At 37.2% G+C, this 19,723-nt stretch overlaps 1 protein-coding gene across 1 annotated transcript in view; it reads right to left on the bottom strand.

Annotated features, from left to right (window-relative positions):
• The window catches only part of PSD3 (pleckstrin and Sec7 domain containing 3), a 487,816-nt gene extending 470,616 nt beyond the window's left edge, over positions 1 to 17,200 (bottom strand). The window contains exons 1-4 of the mRNA XM_036228767.1: positions 17,102 to 17,200; positions 16,581 to 16,703; positions 14,846 to 14,968; positions 13,579 to 13,640 (exon numbers count right to left, since the gene is read on the bottom strand). The gene's annotated coding sequence lies outside the window, so the exon portion shown is untranslated. The remainder of the gene's footprint in view (positions 1 to 13,578; positions 13,641 to 14,845; positions 14,969 to 16,580; positions 16,704 to 17,101) is intronic.
• Between the last annotated feature and the right edge of the window lie 2,523 nt (positions 17,201 to 19,723).

Here is a 19,723-nt window from a genome sequence, read left to right as displayed (position 1 = left end):
AGCAAATAAAAACAGAACGTGAATGTTTCAAAGGATTAAGGCAGCCTCCATCCCTTGCCTGCTTCCACACCACCAGTCTGCCCCAGAGTCTCTGCCTATCCTAGGGCCCAGGGAAAAAAACAATAGATTTTTTCTTTGTTCCTTTTTGGAACAGCCATCAAACCAGCAAACATTCCATTTTCTTCTGTATTGAAAAGGGACATTTAAATCAATAAGTAGTTGAGTATCTGCAAGTGACCCCCCAAAACACTTTAGACCTCATGTTCCTCTCATTTTTCTTTCTTTTGGAAAACATATACTGATATACTGCCATCATTCTACCTCATTCTGACAAGTCATATTCAAAGTTATGAAGATCACAAGCCACCGTTCTGAAAAGCTGGCACAACAGGCAATATCTTCTTCATTAAGCCAGCAGGATCTCAGAAAGCCTGGCTCCAGAGACCTCAGCCCCTCTGTCCTTACCTGAAGCCCAAGTCTCTAAAATATTTCTCCTGTAGAATTCTAGCCTTCCTTCGCCTTTGAGAACTCTTTCCCCAAAGAGTCTTGGCCTGAACCTTTGTGCCTAAATCAGAAGCCTTTTACCACAAAAGTGCAAAGGACATCCTTCTCCAGTGAAGAATGTGTGACGTGGATGTAAACAGCTCCTGAAGAAAGCCCTGCATAGCCCCGCGGTGATTCTTGGGAGACATTCTACTCCTCAGGGTTTGCTCAGTTTCGTTTTCAGAAAAGGATAGAAAGTCATGGCTGATCTCCTTCCTGAGCAACTACTTTTTCAAAGTCACTGATGGGGCATGATGTCAATCCAGAACAAGGTAGCAAATTGTGTGGAGACAAGTTGAATTTGTTATGGGATGTTTATCTGATTCCAAAAATGAATGCTTAAGAAGGAGAGAATTTCTCGCCTTGCCTTTCTAACCTTAGGGCCAAGTATATGAGTCCAGGGACTATTACTTACTCAGTAATAGCTTATTAATAGAGTGAATCCATGTTATTTATGTTTTCAACTTGATTTTCTTACTAGCATTTAGCCTTAGCACCCTTAAAGGATGTTGCTTTTGAATAACTGCAAAAATATAATCTTAGGAGCTTGTAAAGCTCCTTTGTCAGGCTCAAGAAATTTTGTTATAGTATGATCTACTAAATAAACCATTGGGTTGAGAACAACTATAAAAGTATACTAACAATCATCCACTTTTTGCATCATTAAACTAATAGGGCAGAGGGACAGTAAGTCAATAATTTAATACCTATAAAAATATGAGGCAATATGCTGTGTTATCTACTGTCATGGAAAACATCCACTCCTAATCTGAAATCGAAGATAATATTAATCATATATTTATTGGCTTTTGCATGTGATAGTTGCAGATCATTATTTTTAAGGCCATATTTTGGAGAGGCCAGTATTAAGTGCTATATTATTTGAGTACAAACAGTTGGGCCATAAAGACAGTAACTTGAGAATTTGTTAGAGAACCAGAAAAGACTTCAGTATGAGACTGCGAAAAAAAGAATAAAGAAAAAATATTTTTAATTAGATTGAATAACCTGGAAAATATAATTGAGAATAGATTTATTCTGCTCATGGATATAAAATAAAAAGATCGTTTCTCATGTGCAGTTTTAAAAACCAGTATATGGCTGTATAGTGATTTCGTATAGTAGAAGAGGAATGGAATGGTGAAAGGGAGAATTAGGAGGTAGAACCAGAGAGACCAAAAATGAAGAGAAGGAAAGAGGCAAAGTATAAAAGGACTTCCTTGGCTCTCTTTGCTTTTTCCTGGTGGCAATTGTTACCTTCGCTCTCAATTCTTACTTGAAAAGTGAAGGGAAGCAATCCAGATGAGGCAGGTGAAGGAAATAACATGCCTGCCAATCATAACCCAATGTAATATTGTTGACTTGTTTCCCCAAGTTTTCCTCAAGATTACTTTGCTAACATTGACCGAAGTCTAAACAATAGGAACTGCACAACTCTTTTAGACTTGGGGCACCAAATGTTTGGAAAGAAAAATATTAGGCACTTCTGCTGCCGTGTGTGTTTAACGCTCAAACCAATCCAGTGTTTGTCATCAGCCCCTGTACAGCAAGTGCCAGAGCTAATGGTTTCATGTGCGCACAGTCCCCATGTGCTGTGGTGCTGCCCTTCCTCCTGAGGCAGGAGTCAGCGAGTCCCTGCTTGCTGGACACCCACAGCCACGCCTATGGCTCAGTTATGGCGGTGCTGTCTTTGCTTGCTTTTTTCTCTTTAAATAGTGTTTGAGCTTGTGCTTGCAATAGCTCCTTGATTTCTTATCTCTTTTGACACGTGGGCTTTAAAAAAAGTAGAAATATCATATGGAGAATATTAAAAGTGAAGACTGGTGCTCTAAGTCTGCTTCAAAAGCCATAAATACCTTTTATTAAAAAAAAAAAAAAAAGTGAGACCAATCCAAGAAAAACATTTTCTGGGGTATTCTTGCATCATTTCTTCGAATAATGATGCAAGGAATCTGAGTTGTGTTTGAATCCCAAGGGTAAAATTTCCAGAGGAAGACACTTAGTGCCCTAGGCCTTGGCTGTAGGAAAATGTCCTGATTCAGTCCTGTCAGCTGAGTGGATGACAATTAGTTAAATATTGTGATGTCAAACAGCCCAACCAGGTTAAAGATGCAACTAGACTGCTGATTGGACAGGTTTTGAATATAAACAGATCCAGCCTGAGCAATAGCCATCTAACATGGTTCATTTACAAAGACAAAACCAGAGAGAGTTGGCTGCTTTATCTCAGGTGTTTTTTATGGGCTGTGTTATACTTTTGAGGTCACAGGAGACCATCAGTTTTTAAAAATATAGTTTTTCTCAATATGTGTTCTTCATCAAAAATGTAAGTTCCCACGTTAGTTTTTTAATTTTTATTCCATAGGCAGAGAGTGAAAATAGAAACTGATCTAAATCTTCATGTATAATTATCACAATGTCACGTGTAATTATCACGATGTAACGCTGTAATTAGAGCAGCATTTCTCAAAGTACAATCTCTGTACAAGCAGCATCAGCATCACCTGGAAACTTGTTCAGAATGTAAGTTCTTGGGCTTCCCCGGAAGAACGGAATCAGAAACTGTGGAGGTGAGGCCCAGCAACCTGTACGTAACAAGTGATTCCGATACAAGGCAAAGTTTGAGAAAAAAACACTGTCATTATTTATTACTGATTACAATGATTCATTATTATAAATAAAGCAAAAGGAAACCACTGAATTGCACATTTTGGGGCTGTTCTCACACTTGCTATTCAGCACAGATAATTTTGGAATTGCTGTGTCCATGTATATGGCCTAGACTCACTCCACTGAAAATGGAATTCTGAAAGGATAGACTCCCTTGCTGTTTGCCATTCAACTTCTAAGAACACATTAGATCTTGAAAAAAATTTTGCAGCTGAATTGCTGACGTTGTAGATTATTCTGAAGAATTGGTGGCATCTGATTAGACGGGGCGACTTAAACTCCTGGAGTTAATTAGTTAGTGCTGCGACTTGAGAAAGGAATGTGAAGCAAAACTAAAAACATAGGAATAAACAAGAACTTTTTGTTTGGATATAAGTGGATGGAAATATTTGGGAGACTGAAGGAAAGAACAAACAATATATAATATCATTGGCATGATCGACCCCTTCCCACCCAAGTTACTTCCATTTTAAATTAAAGCTGTGTTTTATTTCCATGTAAAACCTTGAAACTGTCTAGGATATACAAAAATAGAAAATAAAGAAGAGGAAGCATCTTCTGATAAATCTTTACAACCTAAAAGCATAACAGTAAATAAATGCTCCTTGGAAAAATTTCAAGAGTATTCACATTCCTCTAAAAATTAAATCTAAAAGAAAAAAAATAAAGGGAACATCTGAACCTGATAAAATCAGTATATTTACTTCCTAAAAAAAAAAAAGTATGTTGAGCTTTTAATCAGTGTTGGAAATAAACTTTACTAAGACATGAAAGAGTGCAACATTAAATGAATTTTGAGACTCTAAAACTCTCAGCTACTTCTCTGGGGTGATTAGGGGCAGGAAGGGGCTTTGAGATTCCTAGAGCTTCCTTCTATGACAAGTTTTCTGCTTTCCATCTCCCTCAGAGTCATAAGATAGACACAAAACTTATACTTTATTTCAGGCTTCTCTGCTACTTTTCAAGAAGTTTTTCTCTTTCGGTTTAGTATTTGCACAACTTCTGTTATCTGTGTCTTCTATTCTTTAGAAGAAAGTTAATAGTGAAATTTTTCAGGGGTTATTAATGGTTTCCAGCAAAATAGCCCTATGAGCAAAAAGGAAGGAAGGGCAGAGAAGAAAAAAAAGAGGAGGAAGGAAGACTTAGTAGAACTGAGAAGTAGGCAGTGAGTACAGTCTTTACACATAAATCTGCAGCATAAGTGAATGATCTAACTTTGAACACGCCTTTAAGGAAATATACCCAGAAGCTACAGGAAGTTTTTGCTGGATTTTCCTCACTGAAGATTTACTGGACATTTTTCAAAGCTGTGGTAAAGAGGTATTGTGTAATACCTGATAATAAGCACTGCCATTTTTAAAATAAAAGGTACAGTACTTGTGTCTCAAAAATATTTTATGCAATGACTCTTCACTAGAAAAGAATGTGCTGCCACGTCACCGGCTGAGAGACCAGACTCATGGAGACTCACGGCCTCTGTGTGGCACGATGTCCTGCCATGTTCCTCTTGAGTTAATCTAAAGGTCTCAGAGGCAAGAACTGCTCCCAGGTTTCACATATCCTCATCACATCCTCTTTTATTAGGATCCATTTAAATAGGTGATACATGACAAAGAGAATGACTGAGGCTTTTGTCATCAAAATTAACTTTCTTTATCAGGGCAAGGCAAGAAGAAAAACTAAAATGGCAACTTCTGGATCCTCCAGTGTCATTTGAAGCATCCTAAGTTCTATAACACCCCAAGGAAGACGTGACAATAGAAACCAGGGATGATCCGTGCCTAGAAGTGCCGCTGAAGACATGACTGGAGAAGGCAGCTGCTTCACGAACTCAAGAGAGGAATTTTCAGGAGAGACAGCTGTGAGGTCCAGTAGGATGACCACTCAGAAGGACATTGGATTTGAGACCACAGATGACTTTCGCTATGACAATTTCAGTCAAGGTGTAAGGATGGGAACCAGGCGTCAAGGGATGAGACGTATATGAGAGATGAGAAAGCAGCGATTGTAGAAAATGCTATCAAGAAGTTTGGCAGTGAAGTAAAGGAGAGGAAAAGGGAAGTGACTGAATGGAAGAATGTGACATTAGCGAAGGTTTTTGTACAAGGGAAACATTTCTACAGAATTATAGGAAGGGAGAAAGAAATCAATAGAAGAGAGAAATAGAGTAGGAAAATGAATGAAATAAATCTCCAGGGAAGGTAGGAAAGGAAAAAGATCATTAGCAAAGATGGCAAATGGTTTTGAAAAAGAAAAAAAAAGATTTATTTCCTCTAAGATAGGAAAGAGAATAAGATGGCTAAATACATGGTAACTCTGGAAGGGGACAAGAAGGAAATCAAGGCAAGAATTTGCCTCATAGTTTCTTTTCTGAATAACCTTGGAAGCCAGGCTCTCTGCCAAGACTGGACATGGCTCAGGGAGATGGGAGCTGGAGTAAACTGAGTTTACACAGAGATGTATGGACACTGGCCCCTAGGGCCCAATGCTTAGAAAAGGAAAAAAAAAATTATTTTAATCTTCTCCTTCCAATCACTACATGTTCTGGTAAAAAAGGACTTTAAGATAAGGAGAAAAGTGATGCTCAAATTGATGAGGAGGCCAGAGCAAAAGTAACATTTGTAGAAAATGTTAACCACAGCTGATTGGGACCTCAGATTTGAACATGGGATATGGTGTCTCAATTTTTCTCATAAGGGACAAAAATACATAGCCCAAGGCAAAGTGATGATTAGCTTGGTTCTTGGACTCTTCTAGGCATTACTGTTGAGAAATCTTGTCATAACCTCATCCAGGTGTCTCTGGCTTGCTTGCTTGCTTGGCTCAAAAGGGGGAAGCAGATTACAACCCCAAGTGCTCCATTTATATCCCCTTTGAGGCTCTCATTTCTGGTTTCTTCCAAGGCCAGAGGAACACAATGCCAAACTCAGTTGAGAGTCGAAGGAAATAAGTCTCAGCAGAATATTAGGTAATACACACACACTGCTTTCTAGCTGCTTCCTACAAAGCTCAGAAACCAGTAAGCTCTAAGAAGTTAGGGTCTTATTAGAAATGGGAAAACATTCAGCTTACCATATAGTCACTGACCCAATATGTGTAACAATCCTTTATAAAATATTAAGCCTAAAGTGTGCGCTATCACAAAAGGTTTGAGTATACACATACTAGCCTAGAACGCTGATTGTGTTTTCAATAGATAAGCTGCCATCCAGTAAAGAGTGATGCTTTGAAGTTTGGATATACAGATGAACTGTGTATAGTTTCTAGCTCAGAAATAATACATTTAGTCACAATTTAGCCAATTAGTCTTTTCTAAAAATATATTGAGAGGAAAAATATTTACTAACTCTTGCATAGTCAACATAAAGTGATAACAGAGCAAGATTTAAAGAAATTCAAACACCCAGGTATATTTAGTACTGAATGAGCTAGAATTTAAGTTTAATACTTCTGAGTTTAAGACTCACTGAGCCTTTTCTTATAATCAGAAATTTCCTAAGACTTATTATTATATTTACACAGATCATCTTGCTTTACAAGAACCAGTAAGCTCTAAGAAGTTAGGGTCTATCGCTTGAGCTGTCTGGCCTTTAATTACTTCCTTATTCTAATTACTAGGACTTTATCTATATCGGTCTCCTAATTATTCCAAGAATCTAAATTCCCTGAATCTTCTTTTCTAGGCGAAAGTTATTTTTCTTCCTCTCAGCTCCCAAACCCTGAGTGTTCTGTTCCTATGGCTAAGAGGAAAGAAAGAAAAAAGAAAGAAAGAAAAAAGAAAGAAAGGAAAGAAAGGAAAGAAAGAAAGAAAGAAAGAAAGAAAGAAAGAAAGAAAGAAAGAAAGAAAGAAAGAAAGAAAGAGAAAGAGAAAGGAAAGAAAGGAGGAAAAAACATGCCATGCACTATATTTTCCTGTGCCTTCTTTTTCTTTCATCACAAAAAAGTTTCCCTGGCAATTAAATTACTAATTTCTTTATTTTCAAATTGTATGTTGTGTTGAATAACTTCTTTGCTTGAGACTCTTAGTGCTAAGAAACTTTATTTTTTCTTTTCCAGTTTTATTGAGATGTAATTAACATATAGCATTGTACAATTTTATAATTATAGCATAGTGATTCGACTTACATATATTGTGAAATGATTAAGAGACTTCTTAAATGGGTCAAATCTTTTTTAATGAACATTTTAAAATCAAACCACAACCAGAAAGTATTTTCCCAAGCTGTCCAGTAGTTTCTTAAAATATCTGTTTAGAAAAATGATTTAAACCATGTCATTGTACCTTCTATTATTTTTGCGCCATCAAATTTGTTGAATATATCCATTTTACACATGAGTATATTAAGGTGAATATATTTATTTCTAAATTTATTTATTTATTAAGGCAAATTTATTTGTATCTCTAATCATTAAAATCCCTACCTCATAAGGCAGTTGTGAAAATTATATGATTAATGTAAGTTAATTTACATGTAATATAAAACACTTAAGAAAGTGCCTATAAGTAAGCAAGTGCTAGAAAAATGCTGCTATTATCATTTCAGAATTAAGAAAATATTGATTATCTATTCTGATAGTTGGCTTGTATTTTCTGTGGAAGAAAAAAGTAAGAAACTTATTTCCAAGAAGTCATTTGAAAGTCCTTATTGGCTCAGGTCAGTCCAGTTTATACCTGTTGTCTCAGAATAATTATTAACACCACTCCTTTTCATTCTCAAAAGCATCTCAATTAGCATGACATGATTTATGGTCACCGTACTCACCCACAGACTAACTTCATGACCACATGAAGAGAGAGATGCCTAGCCAGTCCCCAGATGCTCCAGCACACTGCTGATCCCACTGCAACCATAACCAGGCTATACCACACTGGACACTATATGCCAGAACTACTCAGGGAGTCATCCCCAAATTCCCGATCCACGAAAATTGTGAGAAATACTACGGCCTAACACATGAGAGTCATTATTTTGAGACAGTAAGTTTTGGGGTTATTTGTTATACAGCAATAGATAATTTGAACAAATTTTGATCCTTGTTCACAAAATAATTCCAATTTTGTACTGAATTTAAACTCAAAAAGAAATTCAGGAATGGTGTATGCGAAACAGCTCAAGTTTTAGAAATTCATTCTGGAATGCGAGAGATGTTGGTTAATTTATGCATATTATCTATAATTTAGTTATCTGCCTGTCTTATACTATAATTTGCACAATGAGACATAATGCCTGAATTTTCTAGCCAATATTTATTTAATTGGTATCCATAATTGTTACCATAGAATTAACTAAGTTTAAAAAAAACTAGTCAGCACAAATTAGGATAACAAATAATAAGAACAGTACCACCAAAAGCAAACACACGTGAGGAATAAAATTGGAATTACTGTTCTCAGATCTTCATCAGTTGTTACAAGTTTTGTTCTGAATGGAAATATTGAAGAAACCATTGATAGAAATTATTCTGAGTCAAAATAATATCTCTTTTAAGCAGAACTAAATTAAATTTACCCAAAGAAAGCTGGGACTTTATGAAACCCTAATTTCATCATCTGATATTGCCAAGGGCCAAAACATAGTCACTGGATATAACTTTCAATAATTACATTCTATCATATTAAAAAATAGCACCAAACTCTTGCCTTGACTAAAGAAGTAAGCAACAACAAAAATATTGAGTTATATACTTTTGACACAGAAAAAATATCTGAGATGATTTGTGAACATAGAAATGGCATTAATTTACTGAAGCAATAAGGTGTCACTGCTGCTGTAATTCGATTATAAAAAATTAGTTTTTCCTAACGTTTTAGAAGGTTAATGTGGTTTTCTTCTGAAAGCTTTGGGAGCCTCAGCACATTTCATCATATTTAATGTGTGTTCCCTCTTTCTCATTAGTGGTTTTTACAAAAAAAAAAAAAAGATCAGCTATAACTTGTTTTATTTCAGTTTTTCCCCAAAGACTGAAAAAAATAATAGTTCCATATACTGCCAAATTTTAAAGACCACCTAGACAAGGCATGTAAAATCTGAAAACTGCTTTTATAAAGCTTAACCCATCGCCCAATTCAAGCTGTACACAGACTGAATGCGAAGAGGAAAAGAGAGAGAACATTTCTTTGGATGCGGCTGTGGTCCACCTGCTTCCTCCACCCCATTTCACCCTGTCATGGGGGAGGAGAGAACGTTTCACTCCACCCATAAGCCAAGGGGGAAGGAGCTTCAGTAGAACCACACGGAGAACTTGGCACTAGCGTCAAGAGTGGTCTGAGATTGTGTTGCTAGATCACCTCGACATGGCGACATGGCGAAGCAGAAAAAGAAAAGAGAGTGCACCGCGCTCGACCAACGGCTGGGCACAGGCGCACATTTCTTCCCTTGGGTCAGTGGGACGGGCTGGAGATGATAGACAGGGTCATTTACAAAAGGGGATGTTTCCTCAAGACTTTCTGCGGGGGTCAAGTATACCTCACTTCAGTAGAACAGAACTGGAGGCAGGCCTTAGTCAAGGGAGCTGATGGTTAGGAGAAGTTGAAAAGGACCAGTCAGGCAAGTCAAGATCTACCTCACTGGAACTCAATTGTAGATACCCAGAAAGAATTCTTTAAAAATTCATTCTTTCATGAAAGCTCCCTCAGGCCCCAGAAAAGAAATCAGTGGTGAGAATCCACCACACTCAGAAAACAGTCACAACATGTTAGCTTGGAGCTGGACCATCCCAGGAAGGGATGCTTTACCTCCCCTTCCTGGGTAGGGTCAGATTAGCTATCTATGGGTGTGGGTCCTGGTAAAGATCAAGCAGCAGTGAAAAATGGAAACAGAGAGTAGAAGGGCTTTAATCATGCCTCTTTCTTGTCTGTATTTCTCATACTCTGACATCTAAAGCCTTGCTGACTCTAGAGACACTTCCCCTCCCTAGGCTACCGCATTCCTATAGACCTGTCTGAGAGGGTGCCTTTCATATGCAAACCAACCAATCCAATGTCCACACCCCAATGCTCTAGGCCACTATCCCCCTGCCCAAATTACCCCAGATACAGCCTTTATACCCAAGATACTATCTTTATACTAGAGATAGCCTTTATGCCCAAGACCTCTGAAGTTATTGAACTAGTCAATCCTAAACCCATTTCCCCTGCCTCACTTATTCCCATGGAAACAATAATAAAGGAACTTGCTCAGTTTTCCCCTCCCTTCCTCCCTCTGCCTCCAAGGAACCCTGGTGTTTCCCCATGTGACTATGTGTCATGCCAAGCTTCTTATTTCTAGAAAACTGTGAGTAAACACTATTCCCTTCAAGATAGTCATTTCTTTGTCTGCATATCTTGCCATACTGAGTAAAACAAAATCATGGCGCTCTACAGGAAGTCACCCCTTTGTAGGCTTCCTAACATGAAAATGGCCTCAGGGAGGGAGAAGCCTCTCTTTTGAATGAGGCTCAATACTTGATTATTTCACTACATTGGGCATTTAATTACTGACCTAAGACTCTTCTTACAACTAACAGTGATAGCAGATGCTTTGTCCTCAAGAGGTAAGAGGGCCTAGAAAAGCTATGGGATCCACATGAGAGCCTGCAAGCTTCGGGGAACAGAGTTTGTTACAGAAGATTTCTTAAGGTAACCTCTGTTCTGTAATATAAGATTTTAGCCAGAGTCTGCCTCGCCATTGTATTGAGAAAACAGCTTGCCCTCTCTGTTGCATTACCTTTAGGCCACCACGGCCACGCCCAGCTCAGCCAGCACATTCATGTACACCATTTGTTAGCAGAACCAATTTAGAATCATTCACCATGATTCCTTCCTTTCAATCTGCCCCATTCAGCTTTTAACTCATTGCCAACTTCTAGCTTCCAAATTCTCTTCTAGCCTTGATCCCCAGATCCACACACCTCTCTTCCTTACTATAACCTTAATGATCCAGGATTTTGATTCTCTACTTAAGTCTTCATCTCACCCCTCCTGAATCAAATTCAGAGCTACCCCATCGAGGCTCAGTTTCTCTCATGGCCAAGACTCTATCGCTGCTTGGGCAGGACTAACCCAATTAGAGTCATGTGCCACCTAATGATGAGGATATCTTCTGAGAAATGCTCTGTCAGGTGATTTCCTCATTGTGCGAACATCTTTGAGTGCACTTACACAAACTTTGGTAGTATAGCCTTCTACACACCTAGGCTACATGGTGCAGCCTGCTAACCAGAACTGCACATCACTGTACTAACTACTGAAGGCAATTGTAACACAATGGTATGTATTTGTGTATCTAAACATAGAAAAGGTACAGCAAAAATACAGTATAAAAGATAAAAAATGGTACACCTGTGTAGGGCATATACAGTGAATGGAGCCTGCAGGACTGGTATTGCTCTGTGTGAGTCATTGAGTGAGTGGTGAGTGAATGCGAAGACCTAGGACATTACTGCACACTACTGTAGATGTTATCAACACTGTACACTTAGGCTATACCAAATATATAAAACAATGTGTGATTAAGTCAAGCACAAGAGAAAATGATTAAATCAAGAGACATGGTAAGCGAGATTGTAAAACTGCTGCTAGTATAACACAACATACTATTTTTACAGCAAACTGTTTTATATAAGTAGAAAGAGTACACTCTAAAATAATGATAAAAAGTATAGTATAGTAAATACATAAATCAGTAACATAGTCGTTTATTATCATTATCAAGTATCACGTACTGTATGTAATTGTGTGTGCTATACTTTTATACGACTGGCAGTGCAGTAGGCTGTTTATACCAGCATCATCACAAACGTGTGAGTAACGCGTTGCACTGGGATGCTACGACAGCTATGTCACTTGGCAATAGGAATTTTCAGCTCCTTTTGAACCTTATAGGACCATCATCATATACATAGTCCGCTTTTGACCGAAATGTCATTATGCAGTACATGACTATACAACATTCTTAAATTTCACTGGCTGGCCTGTATTTGTTTACAAAGGGCAGGAAGATTTTCTCCTTACTCTCAGTACACAGCAATTCTGCATAAAATTGCAAGGAGTTCATGGACCTTCTTAGGCCCACCCAACAATGGACCATCTAGAATCTCACAGATCCCCTTAGGGTTTCTCTGATTTGGCCAGGATCCCTTCCTGGAAGGTGGAGTTGGGGGTGGGGGTGGGGGATGGAGGGAAGTAGGGAGTATGGAAATCACATCTCATGACTAAAAGTGTTCTTCCTGACAAATTTGTCTTTTCAGTTTATATTCATAAAAGTACATCCCTAGACACTCCTCCCATCTAACATTTGTCCTTGAAATCTCACTCCTATGCTTATATCCTGCCCATTTATATAATGGTGATTATGCAATTAGGCTGAAATTTAGTCTACTTTCAGTTTCCAATGTAATGATACTTAAACGTTGTTATTAAAGATGCTTATTGTAATATTCTTCTTAGGAACATATGACATAACACAAGTGGCATACTTTCTATATTTTTTCCTAATTACTTATAAACTGCATTTTGTGTAGTCATCAGTTGTCTTTAAAGGGAACACTGACATTTCCTGTGGTTAGGAGCTGCTTCGCATGGCAATCAGTTATCTGATATGTCTGGTTAACAACTTTCTCTCTGACTTTTAATAAACTGCTATGATTTCACTTTTAGGTATTTCTGCACTTGTTTGAGGAGGGCAAAGGACCATATAAAGGCCAATTTAGTGGGTTCGATTACAAAAATAAAGGCACTTTTTATGTATAAGTAGAAAGTAAAAAGTTCTCTTTTCTACTTATGTTTTTTGTTTGTTTGTTTGTTTGTTTCTTTAAGTTTAAATGTCCAGCTTTTCTTTGGAAATACATGGCATCTTATTCTAAGTGTTTACAGGTTTCCTTTATAATGTATTTGTCATCAACTCAATGCTTTGGTTATAATTTCATCTCTTTAACACTGAAGATATTATTAAATTGAGAGCAAAAGGTAAAGATTTTAAAAATGGAACTAGATCTCCTTAAATTGAAATAGACTTGAGTTTTCCAATAAAATTATCCCTCAGCTATGCTCATGAAAATTATACATATCCAATCAGTCAATATTTCAGAGGATATATTGAAACAAAAGCATAATTCACAGATCAGCAACCTGCCTAGATCCGTAAATATCATGCCACTGGCCATATGATTTTATGCTGGAGTAGATTTATATGGTAAAACCTACAGTATTTTTTTCTTAGCCCAGCAAATTACCCCAAATAGCTTCTCCCACCTTGTGAGATTTATTTTTACAGTCACGGTTATAGAAAAGATAGAATTTTTTAAGGACCCAAACATTTCTTCTTCAATATATCCTTGCTAGTGCTTTGCGTCACATGAAAGTTTCAATGCCAAGCAGTGACTTACCAGGCTTCTATCTGGTCAGATTCTTGGAGAGGTTCCTCTTTGCTTTGAGGTTGTATCTGAAACTTAAAATATAAAAGGCGATCAATTAGGCTGCCTGGTATTAGTGACTTTGTTTATTCTAGTGGATTCCACAACAGAGTGAAAATCCCAATCTCTGCTTTCTGTAAAATCTTCCAATTATTTTTATCTTCGTTTTCTTTTCTTCTACACTTCAGGCCATGACGAAAACCACACAATCTTGGCTTACTTGTCAAGGAAAAGGTGTAAAATGTACGTGTATCAAGCAAATTAAGAATCTTCCATTGCAGAATGATGTAAAATTTGTTCAAATAGTTATAACTAACCCCGCTAGCTCTCCGTTTGTATTTGTCCGAAGTTTTTTTCAATGCTGGAACAATCTAAGTGCAGCAAGGGACACTTCTGCTGGCTGTGAGTGAAAGGGAGAGTGATTCTAAAACAAGCCAGAGGGTAATCAGACCCTTTAGCTCTGATAATTAATCCAAAGCATGCTACAGGAAATGCACTGGTTAGCTAAAGTTAGGGAAACAGTGGACTCTTATGGAGTCCCAGATGTCACACCGATTACATATGGTGGTATGGTAGCTTGACAGTCATTCAAGTAAAAATATGGGTTGAGAGGGTTACGGGAGGAAAGCTATCTTAGGCCTACTTATTTAATTTTTATAAATAAGGTTAAAAAGCTCCTATTCTGTTATTATCTTCTACCCTTCCTTCCCAGCAGTGTTTGCCTTTAGTCTCCTAGACATTTTAAGATGCAAACATGCTCTGATGAGATTCAACTTTTAAAAAATTAGTATTGACCTGTGAATTTTTGTTTTCCTAGGGTTTCTGGCATCCTCTACAGTGATATCATAAGCAAACAATCTTACGGTGTTTACTTTGACAACCTCCACTGAAAAATATCTTACAGCTAAGAAAAATCTTCCATCTCTGTATAGAGCAGCTTTGTCTACTCAGCATATAAAATCCAGACAAAAATCACAAACTCTGGAGGATGGCTAGAGGTAGTGAGAAATTCATGTTCTTCTACTATTTGCTATGTTCATTTATTTTTTTAATGCCATTTTTACAAATGTCAGCATAGCCAAAAAAATTAGAACATGTGGGTCTCTAATAAGCTGATCCTACAGTAAACCAGATGGAGAAGCAGCACCCTGGCCCTTTTCAGGCTCGGTATTTACTGGACTTTGGAGACCTTTGTATTTAGAGAACTCTGAACCTCTACCCGGCAGCCCCTGTGTCTCACCTGTGATATGGCAGTGACATCCAGAACAGATAGTGATGGTAAACATGGACGAGGCCAACGAATTTACACTGGGAGAAGATAAAACATTTGAAGAGAGTTCCCTGAACTTTGAGTAGCATGTATCTGGTGGAAACCAACAACACACAGGTACAAGTAAAATAAATTCAAAGATAAATTAAAAGAAGGGCTCCATTTATCAAAGACCTTATTTATCTGTTAAAGATAATTCTATGGTTTTCAATTTAAGTGATACCACCTGGTCCTATGAAATGACACATTTAGCAGAAAACTTTGAGTCAAAGACCATTTTACCTCTCCATACTGCTTCAAATAAGTAGCCCTGTCATGCCATATTATTATTTATTAAGCACAAAGCCAGGAATTATTATGGATCAATTCTAAGATAAATTATTCTATTTGGTTTTCAATTATTATTTTCTTCAAGGGCACATTTATGGTCTTATTTTCTAGAACTAACTTAGTTAAATGTGAATTCATAAAAAAATTCTTAACACATAAATGTTTCATAATATCACTGGATGGTCAATTTTTATCATGCCTCAATGCACATTTATTGAAAACATTTCGCAGTCCTAGTGGAAAACCAGGAGGAACTGTGGCAAAGGTTTCTTGAGGGTAGCAAACCCAATGAAATACTTGGTACAATGAAGCACTGTTTGCAGTTGTGACACAACTGCTTTCTTATCTACTTCCAGAGTTGATTTTGTATTTATCTGAGCTGTAAACAGCTTCCAAAGGTCAGACTACCCTTACAGAGAAATACTCTGATTTCCTTTCAGTTATTACGGCATATATCTCTGCTCTGCTTTTGCAGTATTTTATCTTCTTCAGCTTCATTCTCTTTCTCCTATGAAGGTCACCTCTCCCTCTCTGCCATGTCTCAGAATCTATTCTACTCCACCGGAATTTTCTAAGTCGGTTGGAAAAGGATGCTATCTCTCTACCTATTACATGCTATTTTATTTTGAAACAGTTATAAGAAACACAACACATCTAAAGATTTTAAACAGTAGTAGTTGATCCCATTTCTTTTTTTCCTAAATATTTTTTCATATTATAAAAGTAATAAAGGCTTATTCTAAAAAGTTTGGAAATTTCAAAAAAGTGCAAAGTATTGAAGTGATAATACAATTCAGTCACATACCATTATTAAGATAATCTCTCAATGTTTTCTTCCAGTTCCTTTTTCTATTAATATATTTATTTTAAATAATATTCAGATAATGTTGTGTTCTGTTTTCTTTACCTACTATTATAATTTAAATGTTTATGTCCCAATGTTCCTGAAAAGTGATTTTAATTCTATACAATTCTCATAATGTATTTACTTTTTCTCTCAGGGTAGAGCACTTAGATATTTCCCAATTTTTCATTACTTTATGTAATGTTAATGAGAATATCTTTCTGGACATTTTTTAATTGCCTCTCTTCATTAAAACAGCATACATACATAACAAGTTTCAACTACCCGTGATGTGAAGATTGTCATCGCATTTTCTTCAGATGAGGGGCCCAGAGAGAATGTATGACTTACCTGAGGCCACTTAACTAGTTACAGTCATGTGCCATGTGCTGACATTTTGATCAGTGTCAGACTGCATGCATGAAGGTGGTCCTATAAGATTATAATGGAGCCAAAAAATTCCTATTGCCTAGTGACACCATAGCCATCATAAAGTGATCTCATAACTTTGTAGCACAACACATTACTTACGTGTTTGTGGTGATGCTGGTATAAACAAACCTACTATGCTCTCACTTGTATAAACACACAACGTATACAATGACGGTGGTAGGTAGACCATCTAGGTTTGTGTAAGCGTACTCTACGATGTTCCTATAACAACGAAATCATCGAATGACAAATTTCTCAAAATGTATCCCTGTCATTAAGCAGAGCATGACAATATTTGAAATTTAAAATTCTTTGAATTTTTTTCACTTTCTCCATCTCTCATGCTCAAACACTGAGTCTATCTTCTTGAATTGCTATTTTGTTAACCCACTTATTTCTGTTCGTACTAACTATTGCTACCCCTTTCCAGGCCTTTACTTGTAACTACATGGCCTCTGGGACCTCCATTTCTGATTCCTTTACCACACCACTATCAGCTGGATCTTTCTTTATGCTACTATCCAGTTCAAAAACTTCACTGACTTCTTAGCGAAACCCTACTTGAAATATACACACCTTTGCCAGGCTCTCAAAGCTATATTTTTCCTATTCAATCTTACCTCATCTACTCCCCTCTCTCTTTCTCTGCTCGCTATCCCGTTCCTGGCTTCCTGCTTTCTCCATATAGTATTTATTCCATTCAGAATACTTTTTTGTTTTACCTCAACTCTTCAAATTTTGCTCAATCTTATAAGGCCCAGCTCTAGTCTTATTTACTCTGTGAAATAGCGTGAGCTCCCCATTGGACTTGAAGTTAGCTGACTAGAGTTCAAAACTCTGCTTTTCTGCTTTCACTAGAGGGGGGAAGGTGTGTTAAGAAATAATTAACTCCTCTGATCCTATTTCTGTATATGAAAATATGAATGATTATTCCTGCCCTATATTAACTTCCCAGGATCCTGGGAAGATTGAATGTGTATTACAAAGTTTTTGTAAGCTGCTAAGTACTTGACAAATGAGAGAAAATATTGGCCATACTTTGAACGAGGTCTGTGTACATAACAGAGCACAGAATTACATTCTGCCCCATCATCCTTTCTCATTGTTTTATGTCTGTTAATCATTTTTCCTCAGCTTGGCTGTAAAGTCTCTAAATGCAATAAAATATCTTATATTACTTCTAAAACACTGTATATCATCTTAATGACTGCTAGTCTCATCTAGATGAGTTCTAGTTGGTAAGGTCAAGATTTAGGTCATATTGGAATTTAGGTATAAATAGAAGAGCCTCGGCCTTCTGTAAATCTTCTGGAGCAGGAAGGTCTTATACTTTGGGAAGTCCTAGACGACTGGGATCAAGTTTAGCATACACCTTTGCGAAGTCTATGAAAATGTACCCTCAATTTGGATCTTGCCTCTTAGAGGTATTTATTGACTTTTCAAAGCAACCCTTATTAAATATACTCACTGAAATCACCAGAAGCAAGGATGTCCTATAGACATCCAGAAATAATACCCAGACCTTTGGATATCTATCAGAAAGTTCAGGCTATCTAAATCACATGTTGTTAAAGAGGTCTGCTGATGATCTGCTTATAAACTACTCACTTAATCTGAAATTCACTTCTTAGTTTTGTTTATCTAATTGCTAGAGACCTAAAGAACAGTTTTCCCTAACAGGCCTACTCCCCTCCCCCTAAAAAAAAGAAAAAAGAAAAAAAAGAAAAGAAATACAGTCCTAGAATTCAGGTTAGGGTTAGTGACAAGGAATAGGGTTAAGGTTAGACTTAAGAGTTAATGTTACATTTAGGTTTAGAGTCAGGATTACAATTAGGTTTGTGGTGTATGAGTTAAGGTTCAGCTTAAGATGAGGTATAGATCTGGGCATGTGGATGTAGAGTCATGCTAGAATTAGTGTTAGTGTTACACTTAGGTTTAGGCTTGAGGCTAGAGGTAGAGTTCAGGATTCAGGGTTAGAGACAAAGTTAGGGTTAGATTAGATTCCTAGATACAAAGAAAAATTTTTACAAAAAGGTATTCTTGAAAATTCCGCTTTGTATGGTGAAAGATGACAGGTCTTTCACATTTTTAGCAACTTCTCAGGAACTAGTAAAGCACTGTTGAGAAAGGATCTTCATTTTACAGCATCCCAAGATTAGATGCAACTATACAATTTTTCATAGTTTATCAGAGTGTCCTTTAAATCTCTAGTTTTGAAAAGCCAAGTAACACTTTTAATGTCAAATGTTAACGCCCTGAAGTTTAATTTGTAGATTGTATTCAGCTCACACTGCTCTCTTCCCCTCCTGATATACCCAACCTTTAATGCAAAAGCTCACACCATTAAAGAAAAAAACCACGATCTGGAATCCACTTACACTTTATCTGAAAACTATGTTTTAACATAAATATTATATACTCTTGAAGCACTACTCATTTGTCAAGCACTGTAAACAGAAAACACAATCTGTTTTTAATAGATTCATGCTTCCAGGTTGTTAGAAGTCATTCACATCTGTATTTTCAGCCCAGACCTCTTTCTCAAACTACAAACTTGGATTTCCAATGAACACATGATAACCCCTATAGCACTTGAACTTCAACAGGTCCAACAGTGAACCCATTGTCTCTACAGGCTTCGTTCAAGATACCTGAGTCTCCTTTTTCATTCGATCTAATGCTAACACCATTTACCAAGTGCTCCAAAATAAAAACCTTCACTCAACTTTTTTCCTCATTCTCCTCTGACCCATCCTGTTGTAAAAATTCTTTCAAATCTCCTCATTCCCTCTGTCTTCAATTATGCCCTTTTCATCTCTTGCCTATATCATTGCAACAGCCTCTTAAATAACCTTCAAATAATTTTCCTACTTTCTTGTCCGATCTGTCCCTCCATGTTGTCAACAAACTGTGACATCTTTGTCATGTCATTTATTTGTTGAAAGTCTTTCCCAGATTCCCTTCTAGAGCCCCTTATGTGAAAACTTTCTCATTCCTCCTTTCCCCTAGAATTTTCCTGTCCCTCCTTTGCTTCCCGCCATACCTTGCACATCTATGGTTGTACTTACCACACTTTATTATACTTGTGTCCCTGCAGTAGATGGTAGACTTCTGAAAGTTGAGACTATCTCATTCATTCCTGTACTACAAGTGCACTTAGCAGTGCCTGGCACATAGTGAGTGCCCACAAAATTTTGCTGGGAAAAAAATAGCTTACATACAGAACTAAGTTTCACAGATCC

This window comes from Rousettus aegyptiacus, unplaced genomic scaffold, assembly GCF_014176215.1.
Source record: "Rousettus aegyptiacus isolate mRouAeg1 unplaced genomic scaffold, mRouAeg1.p scaffold_m13_p_11, whole genome shotgun sequence".
NCBI lineage: Eukaryota > Metazoa > Chordata > Mammalia > Chiroptera > Pteropodidae > Rousettus > Rousettus aegyptiacus.
The sequence above is the reverse complement of the archived record's forward strand: the minus strand, read 5'-3'. Positions and strand labels throughout refer to the sequence as shown.